Consider the following 17,114-nt stretch of genomic DNA (forward strand, 5'->3'; position numbering starts at 1 on the left):
ATAATTTATCAGAAAATGGCTTTTCTTCCTAGAGATCTATGTAACCCGATTTCATCTTTGTTTCCCCTGAGTATTCCTAATTCACACGTGATGTAAACGTAAACACACCGCACCCTCAGCCTTGTCAGTGTGGAGTTGAAATGAAACTTTGAAAACGAATAATATGTTTTTTTTTCCCTGTGTGTTTAAACAAGAGAGGTAGATTTGTCACTGAACTCTGCCAGGACTATACCATCTCTCCTCCATCACAACAAGCGTCTCCCTTAAAATTGAGGAGTGATGCATTATTGAAAGACTATATCAAACAGCTCTGGCTTGCAAGCTCTCTACTCTGGGCTCTGGATGAAGTCTGACTGTCTGACTGCACATAAGCCTCTAATATGTTAATGGCCGTAGGGGATGCCTTAGGTAGCATCTCAAGCTGCTTCGCACACCATATGTCAGACCGTTAGCCACATGGATCTATTAATCAAAACAAAAATGTACCCCCACATACAGTACCCTGCCACATATCTCCCTCTCGTCTTTCAAATCTACAAAAAAAAATTACAATAAGTGTATTAAAAATGCAGATATTACGTTCCATGTAAGGGTTTCTTAGATAAATATATAACATGAGGTTTATTCAATAAGGCACCGTGCAAATTTCTGTAATACCTAGCTACCAGTCAGAAATCAGCTTTCATTGTGTTTACTAATGTAAATTAGGAAAGGTGAAACTTGGTTTACTGCAGACCAGACTGTTTGTGAATATATATAAATGTTCTCTGTATATATATCTATCTATATATAAATATGTATTTCTTATATATATATATATATATATATATATATATATATATATACATATACACTCTGTATATATATATATATATATATATATATATATATATATATATATATATATATATATATATATATATATATATATATATATATATATATATATATATATATAAAAATAGATAGATATATAGATATATAGATATATATATAGATAGATAGATAGATAGATAGATAGATAGATAGATAGATAGATAGATATACATATACACGGATTTATATATTTATGAATTCTGCATGCTGTAAAAAAAAAAAAAAAAAGAACAAAAAAATATTCATACCGTATATATATATATATATATATATATGTAGATATGTATAATATATGTAGATATGTATAATATATACATATGTATATATGTATAATATAAATGATATATTATTTATAGATTTACATACACACACATTTACATAATTACGAACTGAGCATGCTGTAAAAAATAAACACATGTGTGTGGTATATGTATATATATATATATATATATATATATATATATATATATATGGGATGAATGGATTAAATTGTGAAACACCACTATTATTATATTTATGAATTAAGTAACCAATATCTACATGATATGTATCACACATATACCACACTATCTATCTATCTATCTATCTATCTATCTATCTATCTATCTATCTATCTATCTATCTATCTACATGTGTATATATATATATATATATATATATATATATATATATATATATATATATATATATATATATATATATATATGTAAGTATATACACACACACACCCATGTGTTACCTTGAATTACCTAATGAAAATATCTGCTAACAATACATTAACTGTAAAACAGCACTACTATGTTCAAGCACTGTGACTTTCCTAAAATCCAATGTAACCACGTACATCGCTTTAGATCTTTGAAATGAACACGTGGCTAATTTTGCACGGCGGAGTGAATGCAATGTTGATGTATGCAGTTGTGCATTCGCTCACATATGTCACAATCCAGATGGGAGTGTGGGTGGTGGCAAGGTTTTTAAGGCACAAGGCAATGTTTTATTTGATCCTTAAGAAAAGCTGTCCTGTATTTCTGTCGCTTGTGGTTAAGGATTGTAACCCAATTCCTGCAGGCTATTCATCAACACAGTAATTAAACCAGCATATGGATGTAAATAAAATAAAATTGGTTTCATGACAGATGAAGCGGAGAGGCCTGACTGGGCAATCTCAAGTCTTGGACTGGTGTTTAAAAGGAACACCAGCACCAGAATTAGGATGTGATTGAAGGTCTATCCTGCAGCTCCATTACATGTGTTTATAGCAATAACAATCGCATTAGTCTTTGAGCAGACAACTAATATGTTACAAAATATTATAGTTCTCAGATTCTATTTAACCTTACAATGTGGAGCTTAGTGGTAAATATATAAAATGATACATTCAGGTAATGCAGATAAAACAACAAACTGATACCCGTTTATTTATTTGTATGACAACTGTTACAAAACACTATGGTACTAATACAATATAGACAAGGTTTATGCAATGCACACTGCAAGGGTATAGGGACAAAGCAACTGTTCAGTCTTATACGAAAAGTTACTCTTCTAGATATTACAGCACACTTATCACCTATTAAGTTTAGCTGAGATCAAAACATTCCTGAGAGTTACAGGTTAGTAAGATCACTTTTAGTAAAATATACACAAATGCTAACTGTGCGCTTTCCAAGCATTAGGCAGGCTGGGAACCCTGAGCGTCCTGTGTGTGCTAGAGAGAGATTTCAGCACCATGGCCAGCAACAGCCCCAGGACAGTCCTGTTCTGTATTAAACCGAGCGCCTGGTGCTGATCCTGTACACGGGTATACCTAGGAAAATCTATCTATCTATCTATCTATCTATCTATCTATCTATCTATCTATCTATCTATCTATCTATCTATCTATCTATCTATCTATCTATCTATCTATCTATCTATCTATCTATCTATCTATCTATCTATCTATCTATCTATCTGCATTTATTCGCTAGCCATGTGTGATCCCGATTGGGGTTCTGTATAATTTAGAATAGGTTTCCAACCATGCAATATGACATAGAGAAGTTAGAGCTAGGAACCTTGCTCCCACCATATTAAAATGAGGCCCATCATTTTTGTATCTTTCTATCTATCTATCTATCTATCTATCTATCTATCTATCTATCTATCTATCTATCTATCTATCTATCTATCTATCTATCAATCTATCTATCTATCTATCTATCTATCTATCTATCTATCTATCTATCTATCTATCTATCTATCTATCTATCTATCAATCATTTTTATATCTTTCATCTTTGTCATCTATCTATCTATCTATCTATCTATCTATCTATCTATCTATCTATCTATCTATCTATATATCTATCATTTGTGTATCTATCTATCTATCTATCTATCTATCTATCTATCTATCTATCTATCTATCATTTTTGTATCTTTTATCTATCTATCTATCTATCTATCTATCTATCTATCTATCTATCTATCTATCTATCTATCTATCTATCTATCTATCTATCTATCTATCTATCTATCTATCTATCTATCTATCTATCTATCTATCTATCAATCATTTTTGTATCTTTCATATTTTATCTATCTATCTATCTATCTATCTATCTATCTATCTATCTATCTATCTATCTATCTATCTATCTATCTATCTATCTATCTATCTATCTATCAATCATTTTTATATCTTTCATCTTTGTCATCTATCTATCTATCTATCTATCTATCTATCTATCTATCTATCTATCAATCATTTTTATATCTTTCATCTTTGTCATCTATCTATCTATCTATCTATCTATCTATCTATCTATCTATCTATCTATCTATCTATCTATCTATCTATCTATCTATCTATCTATCTGCATTTATTCACTAGCCATGTGTGATTCCGATTGGGGTTCTGTATAATTTAGAATAGGTTTCCAACCATGCAATATGACATAGAGAAGTTAGAGCTAGGAACCTTGCTCCCACCATATTAAAATGAGGCCCATCACTTAATTAGAATACAATATGAATAGGGGTAGCATATGGAAGAGAATGTCAGGAAGAAGGCGCCAGGGGCAGATCAGAGGAAATTTGTATTCATTTCGGGCTCTTATTTGTTCAGTAATCTCTACCATCATGACTAAATCTTGGAGCAGTGATGTAGTTGAAGTTGTTGTTGACTTAACGTCAGAATTCAATCACTAGGGGTTTTGCTTCAGCCGGACTCCTTATTTGTCTAATAAATCCGTCATTTTGTAAGAAAAATATTTGAGCAGTCGCACTTGACCTCTTAGTATCCAGAAGTCACACTTTTTCCCTTCCAGTTTACAAATGCAAAATCAAGATGATAATTTAATGCCTGAAGGTAAAGTGTTGATTCCTGATTGGATTTTAGATGGAAATGTCTATTTTAAATACCAGTGATTAAATTGTAGGTGCATGCTTTCAGGGAGATATCCAATCTTGTTTTTAAAAAATTAAAAAAAAAAAAAAAAAAAAAAAAAAAAAAAATATATATATATATATATATATATATATATATATATATATATATATATATGTATATATATACACACACACACATATATATATAAATAAATATACATAAATAAAACCATGTGTCATTGCTCCAAGATAGAACTAATTTATATATCTTGGATCAATGACATGTGGTTTTATTTGTACCACACAAAAATACAATGCTATGTACTAACTAGGAAAAACATATACATAAGGTTGTTAGACAGATAAAGTAAAGGTTCATCACATACAAATCTATTGCTTAAATTCAGTCCACCTGTATCAAGCAATCCAAAACTGAAATTAAATAAATAGGGTTTAATGACTTTGTGAGGCCTGTGAGCATGCTTCTTGGAGCAGGATTTATTATTGTTGTTGATGGCATTCAGTAACTCTCCCCTGCCAGGGTAGATAACAAGATAGATAATCCTATTTGTTAAATAAAGAAAAAAAAAAACAAAAAAAAAAAAAAACAAGGTTAAATTTTATATAGAGGATTTAAACATGCTTGGAGTTTTAGTTCCATAAAGCATTTGCCAAACATCAGCTTTACAGACCATGCCACTTACTTGTTTCTTATTTATAACACAAGTCTTGTTTCTTATAAAGATATTGAAGAAATTGATTGTACACCTGTATATAACAACTAAAGTCCACTAACTCCCATCTGTGCAGCCAAACTAGTTCAGAAGTGAATTCATACAGATAAAACAATCTAGATAATGCCATGGGGATTAAACTCTCGATGGTTGAACAGTTATACATTGTTTTACAGGGCACAGCAAAATAGGATTGCTGTGTATTCCCTAAACAGAGCAAAGAGGTGACTGAAGTAGAATGGTTGTGTTTTTATCTTATTCTACTCACATGAAATCTGGAATGTCATTCTCAGACTTTCTACAACTATAGTCTTTATGCATCATTGCTGTGCTTGTACTATTTATAGTATCCCATCTCATCCAATGCTGGAAAATGAATATTGATGGAAGGTTCATTCCTTTGGTATTTGTCAGTGGGCTAATAATACTAGCTATTGGAGCCCCATTTGTGAGGGTATTTATTGTAATCAAAGCACATCCATCCTACCCCTCCCTCTCTTTTATATTTATTATTTTTCTTTTGTTCTTAATTACATTGACTTAGGAATATTTTTTCTTATTTGGGATAGTCACTTCAATTATTTTTTATTATTGCATTCATCTGGATCCTCACTGTATAATGTGTTACATAACTATTTCTGATCTGTTTTATTCAACCTATGCCTATTATATCTGAAAATACCATCATGTATTTACCGGTATGGCCTTATGGCTATTGTAGCACTAGTCACATGACCATTCCGCTCTCTTTCCTTCACCGTGGAAGGGTTAACATCTGGATTTGATTTCTGGGTTTCCAGCCACTCACACAGCTCTAATAGATTCTCTTTCTGAGTGTTTCACTCATTAGGAACCTTTCTCTGGAACATTATTACATCTTACAGGTATGTCTCTGATTGGATACATTTGTGTACCTTGAACCAATGGACTGCCCTTTACTAAAATGTGGGAAAGGCAGAGAAAAAGTTAATAATCAGCTTTTCCAAGATCTACTATCTTTAATTTTCTTAATCTAGAGTCCTCTCTCTCTCTTTCGCTGTAATCTCCTATGATTCCTACAGTGTTGTCTTATTCATTAGAATAATACTAGAAGTTGGAATATAGTTATAGCATTGCTTTTCAAGCCAGTGGCTACTGTGGTCTTCAGCCCTGTATTGTATTTCTTACATCAGCAAAGTGAAGTTCATGTAGGGACTTTATACTGTTTTACACGTTTAAAAAACAACAGCAATAGCAACAATAATTGTTTTATTTTTACTGAACATTTTGGCTGCATTATCTCTGAAGAGGGGATCTAAAACAACATGTATCATTTCCTAATGGTAACAATTTGGGTGCAATCTACTATAGAAGCGGTTTACTATCCCATTGAAAACGGTGCTAAATTCAGACAACCAATCAGATTTGGGGGAAGTTACACTATAACTGAATATTTGGGGCAAAAAGACTATTTGTATTAAGGGAGAAATAATTGGTTTAGTGACTTACTCCTATCCATTTCCTTAGTGGATTCATGGAATACCTATCACGCTTGCGGTGATTGTAGCCATATGAATGCACTTGCAACAAAAACAACTGTACTGCTGGACCTCAGAAGAAGGGGGTACACCCCAAAAGCTTGTCCTGGAAATTGTGAATGTTAGTGCAAATAAAAAAAAAAAATATACAGACTGTACAAAAATAGTAAGGCTAGTGGTAAATAAAATCCTAGGAAACTTTGTTTTGTGCGCTATATTAGGTTAATCCAGCTCCAGAGCTATTAGCTGAAGTTGTGTACTTACATTTGAAGACAGTCAAAAACAGTCAGCGTGGGCCATAATCTGGTGTATATTGATAAACAAAGGTCATTGTGGTTTTTCTGTTATTTGCTATCTTTATATTTATAGACACATTTTAATTTAAAAGACAAATAAATGTTTGATTTACTAAAAGAATAGCAATTGCTCAGTTGGCAAGGCGAATATTCAGTTTGCAAATTGTGTGATTACATAGTTTATTAAATAGGATGACGCTGTTTTCACTTTGAAAACCCAATCATGAGGAAGGGAGATTAAAAAGAACAGGATTTTTTGCATGTACACGATTGGATTACAGAAGTACAGGTTCACCCCATTCACGTGCTAAATCAACATTTATTTTTTTAGTGTAAAAATACAATTAACAAATTGCACTTTTTTGTTTCTTTAGTAAAGCACCCCAGTACTTCCAAAATGTATAGATTTAGTCTCAGAAATGTTTTTAGAATAGTTGAAAATATTTGTTGTTTGGGAAAAATGGGGAAGTAGCAATTATCAAGCATGTAAATTCCAGTTAGTAGTACCCTACCTTCTTGTGTAAATTCCTCTAAATCTCCATCTATCATATCGCAACTTTGATGTTGTTTAAGATGGGAGAGTCACCATGTTTAGCTGTGTTAAAATTGGCTTATGGAAAAAAATAGTTTGTATTATGTAATTACAAACTTTAATTTTTGTCAATTTTCTAATTGATTGTAGATCACACTGTGCACATTCCCTTTAGATAGGATTGATATAATATGGCTGATTACTATTTTAATCAATTTTATCAAAGCTTTTTGATAGTTGATCATTTAAATACCCATCAGGTGTACACAAGGTGCGAAAGGGTGGAGGGGGCACTTTCTAACCCCTTAAAACACTAAGGGGCCCCCAGTTGAAAGTGGATCATATGTCTCTACTCTCCTTCTGAAATCACTTTGACATCAATGTAGCTCAGACCCGTGGTACCACATTGTGAGCAGCAGAGCTGTGTACACTTGCTCCACATTGGTTTTTGATTTGCTGTTTGTGGCTCCAAATCAGAAGCCAATGAGTAACATTTGTTGCTCAACTCAAAATGCTATTGTTGAAGAAAATCTGTCACATATGAACAGCAATCTCTGTGTTGTAGACTAGAGTGAAATATGCAGAATTCGCCTAAATTAATAACGCCATCGCCGAGTAAGCAGCAGCTGAAAATATGAGGTTTTATTGTCTTTTTTCAAAGTTGAACTTCAGTCAAACAGATAAATACACGGATGAAATACATATAAAGGAACTGTTTTACTTTACAAAAGGATTTTTTCTTCTGTCTAATTATTCCTGAGAGTTAAACAAGCCATAGATTATGTAATTTTCTTTCCTTCAACCATAAGCTGAAGGAAAAAAAATACCTTGGTTCCCCCATCAACATTGGCTGAATTTCTCTCCTCTGTTGTATTCTTACAGAGGGAGGTTTCCCTGCTGTCAGAATACAATGCACACTGCTAGCGGCCAGCAGGGATTTTTTAAGGCTGGAATGTGGTGGAACTTAATTCCTCCACCCCCAGCTCTCACCCTCCTGCTCACCACTGTCACTTGCAAACACAGAAGCCAACTTTCCTCTTGGCAGCTCTAACAGATCCCTCCCTGCTCTGCACTCATGGTTAAGACAAGGGAAATGCAGATGAAGATGCAGTGTAGGATGGTGCATCCCACGGTAAGTTGCACTGTGATCCCCACCTGTGTCTAAGTGCACAGATGCTGATGATCTCCCTGCAAGTGAGAAAGGGAGGTGGGGGTTTCCTACACTGCTGGTAGGTACTAAAGCCGGGCTGGGTAAGTGTGATGTATGGAAGCATTTTTTTTGGGGGGGGGGGGGGAGAGATGAGCTCTGTGGAGGGGAGGGAGATGTATGCAGAGGGGGGGGGGATTCGGGAGAGGGATGCACAGGTCAGAGCCAAGAAGGGGTGGAAGTGAGATATGGATAGACTGTGAAAGACAGCCAAACCCTGCACACTGTGCATAGCACACCCCTAAACCCTGCACTCTGTATGTAGCGCACACCTCAACCTTGACTCTGTACACAGTGCACCCCTGAACTCTGCACTCTATATGTAGAGCATCTCTAAACTCCACACATAATGCACTACTGATATTTATTTAACTTTTAAGATCCTCCCACTGTTTTTTCCCCTCTAAAAATTGTCCACACCCACCCTTCGATGTGGTGTGTTGGTGGGGGGGGGGGGGTGCTTTTCCCCTAATCTCTGAGTAAAAAAAAAAGCCCAGAATACATTTTATAAGCCCTACAGATGCAACCCGCCCTTTGAGTGCCCACAATGATGTTTGACACTCCAGTTGTAGACATTACAAACTGTGTAATTTTTTAACACTTGGTGACTTTTCTGCATTAAAGTCCCAACCAGTTGGGGGTTATTTTTTTATAACCTGCTGGAGACATTTTGCATAACTGCCCACCAGTCTCTGACATTAACTCTGTGAATTTGTTTGACCATTCCTCAAGGCAAAGTTTATTCAGCGGTCCCCCACAAAATTACAGTGGGATTCAAATCAGGTATTTGACTAAGCAAGTCCATAACCATTTTTTGAGCCATTTCCTGCTGCTTTGAATGATTATCACGATGAAAGATCTATTTCCAGCTCAACTTCAACTTTTTAACACATGGCCTTGCATTCTTATCTAGCACATTTTGATATTATGCAAAATTCATGACTGCAAGTTTCCCAGATCCTGAAGCAGCAAAACAACCTCAAACCGTAACATTTTTATCACAATGCTTCACCATTTGTATGAGGTTCTTCATCTGCAATGCTGTCTTTAGCTATATGTTTCATTAAACTTCTATGGAATTTTGAAGGCAACCAAACCAAATGAAAATTACTGTAATTCTTTAAAATATTGCGTCTTTAAACTATAAACTTTTTTTTAAAAAAATGCACAAAATTAAAATCACATGATAGTCATAAAATGACTTTAAAAAGTCGACATTTAAATAAATATACATGCTAAGTGGTACTCCCCAAGACCATTTGTGTAGCCTAGCTAAAATACTCCTAGTTGCAGTTGGTTAAATGGAATCGGGTAACTAACGCGTTTCAAAGTTTTTTAATTAGTCTATTCTTCATGGATTTATAGAATATCACCCTGCAAAGGTAAGATAATTCACAATAATATACCATCCACAAGATGTAATTAAACATCATATACAAAAGTCTCATTACGTATAATTTCACAATAACAGCATGCTTCCTATTGCTTTTCGGTGTGTCAACCTCGCTCTCTGCCTCCCAGACGACAAATGTACTCCCATGCAGGGGCCACTAACTCCCAACATTCGATGGAGCACTATTAGGGGAACCTTTATCAAAAACAAACAAAATTCCTTAACTAGAAGTTCCTATTACAGTATTCATACATTATCCACCTATTTAAGACAGACCTAGATGGTAGGTAGTGGGAAGACCCCAGATTCCAAGGCTTCCCAATATACTAACAAGGAATCTGGGACCACCATGGAATCTCCCCAATTTCAAAATTTATTATAGCTAGCCATAGTTTAAAGTAAAGCCAGCCCCTAAAGGATATACAATTATACAAAGCACCATAGATTGGTTACTTACAGTGCCCATGTAGAGATCTCCTCCACCAGTTCTTATTACACTCCTCTTATTCACATATTTGCCTTCAAAATTAGTTGTGCACCAACGTGGCTGCACACTCTCCTTTTATAGCAGCTGATAGGGTATTACCTTAATGGGCCTCCCACCTGGAGATAATGGAGTTCATCAAAAACTCCCCTTGCCGTCAGGGAGTCTATAATGGCACCGCTAACATGGTCCTCAGCATCCCAATGAATAAGCAAACCTGATTCGTGAAACACATCTGCTGTTTGAGGCATCTGTTCATTGCGCTGTCATGTTTTTGGAGAAATAAAGACTTTTTATCCGCTGAAACTGGAGTGCTGTCAAACCATTTCCTATACAATCATCCCAAGACAGCACACATGCAAGTTGATTACATAATTTCAAGTTCCAAGTTCAGAAGCTGCCATCTTTGTCTCGGTCTGCTGCCAGCATGTCTAACACACCTATTGCCCACCACTGGGGTAGGCAAAAACTTCTCCCACTGGCCACAACCCTGCTTCTAGTCCCTGCTAACAGGAGAACCAAGTGCAGAGTCCTCCAACAATGTACCAGATTGTCGACACACAGGTTCCAGTGTCAGCAGACCAGTGTAACTCAGCATTAGTGCTTCTGATTGCTGCCACACTAGTCCCCAGTGCCACCAGACCAGTACAGACAGCAACAGTGTTCCCAATCACCTCCAAACTAGTGCAGTGTTGCCTCTACCTGGCACCTGTACGGTGGTTATTAACCACATTTCTGCCTGCTGCCTGGACCAATCCTCTGCCTGTTTGCTGACCATATCTCTGACTGCCCCCTGAACAAACCCATCTGCATGCCTGACTTACTATATTCCGGTGAAACAGCAGTCCCAGAAATCCCCTGTGGACAACGGCACCCCTGGAACCACAGAAACTCTTTTGTTCTTATCTTCAACCTTCTGTACTTCTTGGCCAGTAAACATGGCATTTCTCGGGCAGCCACATACCAATAGGCTAGTACCAGTGCATAATTAACCCAAGCATTGAAAAAGTCTCACACATGTGGTATCGCCATAATAGGGGGAATATAAAAATGTAATTCTAAGTATCCCTATGATGTTTGTTAGAATGATCTTATTACTTGATAACATTTTCATTTTCTTTCCTGCATTTTCCAAAAACCTGTGGCAAAAAATGACATTTTCAAAACACTCACTATGCTTTTCAGAAAATAACTTGGGGTGTGTGCTTTCCAAAATGTGGTCATTTTGTAGGTATTTCTCCTGTCCTGGCACTTCAGGGACTCAAGAAAAATAATAGGTAATCAGGAAATTAGATGCATTATTTATGCTCCTTGAAAGCCTAAAGGTGCTCCTTGGGTTTTGGGCCTCTCTATGCATCTAGGTTGTGAAAAAGTCTCCGACGTGTGGTATCCCCATACTAAGAAGGGGTGTAATTGTAAGTACCGTATGCTGTGTATGAAAAATTGAATTTACAACTTCAAAAAACTCTCCATGCCTCTTACTAAATACACTGGACTGTTTACTTTCTAAAAAGAGGTAATTTAGTGGGTATTTATACTGTCCTGGCATTTTAGGGCCTCAAGAATTGAGATAGGCATTCAGTAGACCAGGACAGTCAATTTTTCAAATGCATCCTGTATATACCATGATTTAGAGACTCTATAACTTTTACACAGACTAAATAATATACACTGATTTGGGTTATTTTCACGAAAGAAATGTAGCAGAATTCATGGCCTAATTATATGAAGAAATATTATTTATTTACAAAATTTGAAACACTGTTTTTTTTTTTCTAAATGTTTGGTCTCTTTTACTTTATATAGCAAAAAATGAAAAACCCAGTAATGGTTAAATACCACCAGAAGAAAATTTTATCTGTCATAAGATTAAAATTACATGAAATTCATTTGGGTACAGTATTGCATGACTAAGTAATTGTCATTCAAAATGTGACAGCTCTGAAAATTGAAAAATGGCCTGGGCAGGAAAGAGGTGAAACGGTCTCGAAGGAGTTAGGAAGACTTGGTCTTTTCCTATATAACCAATGGCATACTATAGTTCTACTCTAATGTTATTTCTGTGCAAAATTTGCGTAGGACCACATGGATCTTACATGTTCAATTAAACAAACATATTGAGAACATTAGATGTGGCTATCGTGCCCACAGTATGTCAAAACATTATGCGTGGGTGCATAACAAAGACCCGATGGAGACTCTATTTTTAGGGATTGATAAATATTTTCCCAACTGGCGAGGAGGTCAGATCAGGAGAGAAATTTCAAAGATGGAGACCAAACGGATATATGAATGACATTAATTTACTCTATAGGGTTTGAATATGGAATGGGACGTAAGTTTCTTTAATAACAATAGCTAGTTGATGAGCATTCTCAATGTTAGGATTATTTTATATTTAGATAATTTTATAACATTCAGGTAATTTTATGAATATTTATTCATTATTTTTGTTATAGGATACTAATTGTTATGGGGGTCTAACTATTTTGTAAAAGGAAAGTGCCAGAAAGTTTCTATGGCAGTATTAAATATCTTTTTTTTTATGCACATTCTCTCCCAATTAATTAATTTCTGATTTGGTAGGGTGAATTTTATTATTTGCCCTTTTGATATATGGCTATCACAGCCCTGGTCCGGCAATTTTTCATTTTGGAAAAGGTCTCATAGCATTGGATACTTCAGGTGGTATAATCTTATAGTTTTGCCCATTTACAATATGGCAGTAATGTTTCTTAGGGTAAACGGTTCTGAGGTTTTCCTTGCTCTTTAATTGGATGTAGTATATAAGACGCAGAGCTCCGTGTTGCTTCTATGCCCCTAAAGACATAATTTCTGACAAAACACATTGGGCAAAGTATTTTTAACTGGTTTTTAATAAAGATATCTATCTGACTTACACTATTTGGAGCTTTCTTTATATTTACATGCCTTCTGATATTACTATTGTGGCAATGGAGAGCTGATATTGATGCTGTCTAGGGAATTTGCACAGCAGCCAATTAAATCCTTCCAAAAGTGCAACTTCTCATATGAGAGTCACACTCTGTTTGGTAAGCCTCAGTGTTTGTCGGTGGAGGACACTTGGTAATTTAATATTCATATTGTGTGTAAATTGTGGACTACATATCACTTTGTGGGACTTTTGTGGTTTTTGTTATTATTTAGGTACTCTTTATTTTTCGTATAGAGCACTGCACTTGAGTATGAGCATATTTTAATAAATAATGTAAACTATATTTCTGTGTTGGCTGCTCTTTTCACTTGTCCATTATTTTAAGGTTTGGCCTATAGCACAGTGGGTATATGTACACACAATGAAAATGAATTACCTGTGTCTACCAGGCATTAGAGAGTTCTTATGTTAATTGCACGATGATGCCAAACGTCAAGCAAAGAGAACACCAGACCCCAGATTTCCCAGGTTTAAATAAGAAACGTTCCTACCTAAGTAGGTTCTAATCATTGACTCCTTATTCGGAACATCTAATTTCAATTTCATTTGTTTTTAAAGGGCGGTAAACGTTTTTATTTTTTTCATGTGACAATAATGCATTTTGATTATTTCGATTATGAGAATAAATACACCATGTCAATTTTTTTTGCCATTTGCTCTAGTATTCCTTTATCTGTAGGCACTGTTTGAATAAAGAGTCAAAATGTCAACAAATTCTATGGGATAAACTACCCTTTCTCCACAAAAAAAATTTAGTACCCAAGCCACCAAGTGCTATAGGTTGGGGTAGACATATGTATTTTTGCAGAGGTGACTCCAGACTATTTTTGGGGGAGGGGTTCTGTGTCGGCACTGGGAGGATGAGTGAGGGGGCTGGTGTGGTGTCGCCAAAAGTTGGTGCGGACAATAAAGATGTTTTTTCTTTACCTTGTACAGCTTGTGGTGTCCCTTCTTTTGCCCCTTTGTTTAGAAAATATAAGACCTGGGGGAACACTGATGAGATTGTGGCAGTAAAAAAAAGCCCGTAATGATACCCCCATTAGGTGTCAGGTTTAGAAATGATAATCCCCAGAAATAACACCCCAGCAAGTGTCAGGGCCGGCAATGATAACTTCCAGCAATAGCCCTTAGTAAATGTCAGGTCAAACAATAATTCCAAGCCCATTAATAAGCATCAGCACAATGATAACCGCTATAACTACACAGTAATAAACTTACAGCACTGCACAATAACAACTGCCAGCACTGCACATTAATAACTATCAGCACTGCACAAAAACGGCCAGCACTGCATAATACTAACCTCAAGCTTGGCAAAATAATAAACCCTGGGATTGTTGTGCAGTAGTTATACTGTGGCAGGAAAAAAAGGGCAAGGAATGCTTCTATAGTACTGTGATTAATACACCTAAAGTGAGCTATTGGTAGGGACAACTTGGCCAGAAAAATTTCTACCAACAGTTCACTTCAGATGTGTTTTTTTAAAACTTTACCAGCAGCAATAATTGCTTTTGTCCTTTTGCCCCCACAGTCCACAAAGTATTTTTATAGGCTGCAGCAGATTAGAAGAACAGCAGAACATTTTTTTTTTTTTTTTACAACTTCAAGGTAGTTCTCACAACATTCTCACAGAGATAGAGCAGTGAGAGGTGAGCACTCTTGCAGGCGCAGGCAAACCGACATCACAAGTTCAGCACACCAGAATTCACCACTTCGCCATCTTCAGCTGGGCTTATCAATCCTCCTTACCAAGCCCTCTAGCAGTCTGCATTGGCTAAGAAGGTGCCGACACTTTGGATAAATTGTTAGATGCTGAAGGGAGCCTATGCCACGGGACTACCCTGCGGATGGATCAAATAAATAAACAGGTCCCTCTATCTACCATAGCTAGGGACAAAGCAGAGTCTGTGACTATAAAATATTTATTTTTATATATACTCAGTGGACTGGTGCTGGTATAGGTTGCAAAATTGGAATATAATTACAGTAGGAGGAACACCTTGAAATGCTTATAAAGAAAAATAAGGTGATCAAAGTGCATCTTGAGCCAGGTGTGTGGGGATGTAGTTAATACCATGGGTGTTGCTTTACACATTATAGCTTGTAGTTTTGCACCCCTGCTCCTAATGGTGTTCAGTTATTACTTACCTAATCACACTCTCGCCAACTGCTGCTTTGCCTTTTGCTCTACTGAAGCAGGAGCTATACTGTGACTGTTGGCAGGACACCACTTCACTAGAGAGTGTGGCATAATTACAGTGTCGGTTGCTGGAGTGCAGATCATTTCAGCACTTGACATCCCACTGTTAATCTGTACAGTGCCCTAGACCCTATGGGACATCCTGCAATATACGCAGACATTGGGAGATCAAAATCTTGAGACTTTCCTGCAGGATCCAAAACACTTTGCAGCAATTTTTTTTAATCCACCTTACTTACAATTTACAAAATTCTTCATACTTAATAAATGTTCATAACAAATAATATGCTCTACTATAAAGCATAACTTTTCCTATGACTTTACCAAACTACAGACCTCAGTTAGATGACCCAGACAGTAGAGACTGTGGAGCAACAGGAATCAGGCAGCTGGAACCCTGTTTCATGAAGCCGAACAGTGACTGCATTGTAAACACAGCCTGCTCCATGCTTATGCATGACTTGCTACTTTACGGAGGAGAAAGGGGGGTTGCCAGGAGGAAGATGCTACGTACAAGCATCATTAACATGACTGAACTTTGTGTGGCCATTGTCTAGGCCAGTGTTTCTCAACTCCAGTCCTCAGGGCACACTAACAGGCCAGATTTTAAGTATTACATTGGGGAGATGCAGACTAGAATGCTGCAATCACTGAGCAGCAAATGATATCACCTGTGATGCATTTCAGTTTTCTTGCAAATCTGGCCTGTTAGTGTGCCCTGAGGACCGGAGTTGAGAAACACCGGTCTAGGCTGCTGTCAACAGTGGCACCAGCGCAGTGTACAAATTTGTTGAAGGTTGAGTGCAAAGCAGCAGTGAGCAGTAATGCTCAGTGTCCTGGATACTGCACAATAGCCTGCAGGACATGGACACTGTGGTGGGACATTGTGAAAAATCCTAGGACTATCCCACAGGATCCAGGGCACTTGGCAAAACTATGCCCTTGTTGCTGATGGGGGTTCTAACAAAATTTTTGGGTGTCCTGTAGCATACCCACACACCCCCATGTCCCGCCACTGCATGTTTTTTTTTAATAACCATATCTTATTTTAATTTCCATGTTACCCAGTATATGCATATCTTGTTATTTTGGTGCTTTTTTAAAGGGAACCTATCACTAAGAAGGGAGTATTTGGATGTGCAGCAGTTCACGTCTAAATGAAGCATATTTGTTAATACGTTTAAACAAGGTTTAAATACAAAGAAAAGTTAAAAATGAATACTCACAAAAGTATACTATATATATACATACATACGTATATTTTTGGGAGTCCGCGGGAGAGTGTGAGCCTGTGGTGTAGGCACAGTCCTAAAATGGTGTAGCTGTATGGATGGAGGATGAGCTGCTACAGGCAAAAAGTCTGGTTCTCTATCCCACTGGCTGTTAATAGGGAAATGGTTCTGACAGCCCTGTAAGCATGTGTAGTGCTGTGGCTTCCCCATTCCCGGTGTCAATGGCTGATAGATGGTAATATCCACCTGGAGTCCAGGGTCCTCTTCCTCAGCTGACCCCGTTCTCCCCCCCAGTTTTGGTCTGTTTTTATT

This window comes from Pelophylax lessonae, assembly GCF_965119305.1.
Source record: "Pelophylax lessonae genome assembly, chromosome: 2".
Taxonomy (NCBI): domain Eukaryota; kingdom Metazoa; phylum Chordata; class Amphibia; order Anura; family Ranidae; genus Pelophylax; species Pelophylax lessonae.